Source organism: Seriola lalandi, unplaced genomic scaffold (assembly GCF_002814215.2).
Source record: "Seriola lalandi dorsalis isolate HSWRI2012SDOR001 ecotype SW California unplaced genomic scaffold, Sedor1 jcf7180001996815, whole genome shotgun sequence".
Classification (NCBI taxonomy): Eukaryota; Metazoa; Chordata; class Actinopteri; order Carangiformes; family Carangidae; genus Seriola; species Seriola lalandi.
Genome location: NW_019467479.1, coordinates 1 through 607, shown reverse-complemented (window position 1 = coordinate 607; position 607 = coordinate 1). Strand labels below are relative to the sequence as shown.

At 41.5% G+C, this 607-nt stretch overlaps 1 non-coding gene across 1 annotated transcript; it reads right to left on the bottom strand.

The window, feature by feature from the left end:
• Positions 1-81: 81 nt before the first annotated feature.
• On the bottom strand, positions 82-222 carry LOC111661484 (U4 spliceosomal RNA). Its single transcript, XR_002761229.1, has one exon. It is a non-coding gene; the product is annotated as a U4 spliceosomal RNA (small nuclear RNA).
• Between the last annotated feature and the right edge of the window lie 385 nt (positions 223-607).

The window sequence follows — 607 nt, the reverse complement described above, 5'->3', positions numbered from 1 at the left end:
CACAGCCACATAAATGGGAACACCAAAGAGCTAAATATCATGCATCACCCGTAGATTTATCATCAATACAGAGCTGAAAAGTCCCTTCAGAGACCAACAAAAATTGCCACAGCTGACTGTATTTCAAGTCATCCAGGCGGGGTATTGGGTTAAGTTTTCAACTAGCAATAATCACGTCTCAGCAGAACTTCACAGACTATGAAATTGCCCCTGCGAAAGAGTAAAGTGAGCAACTACCAGTTTACAAATGGAGCTGGTGCAACACTCACAACACACGTGGTGCACTTCTCATCCCTAGCATTTTTTGTTTAGGCAAACCCCGCCTCTTCCGGGCAACAGCAGTCATGGGCGTATTAGTTCAATGCAGAATACAACTTCCACTTACTTGGGTTATAAGCGATGACCCAGAGCTGCAATACTTTAGACGCTGCCATGTAACGTTTTGTCTTTTTTGTGTGTGTGTGTGTTATATTGTTTGAACACATTTCCATATCAAATTTTAAGTCAAACCACCAACAATGCTCAAAAATCCACCTAGACATAGTCACATATATACAGCAATAGAAAAATGTGGTCAGGTTGGGTCCAGATATTTCAAAAAGTGACC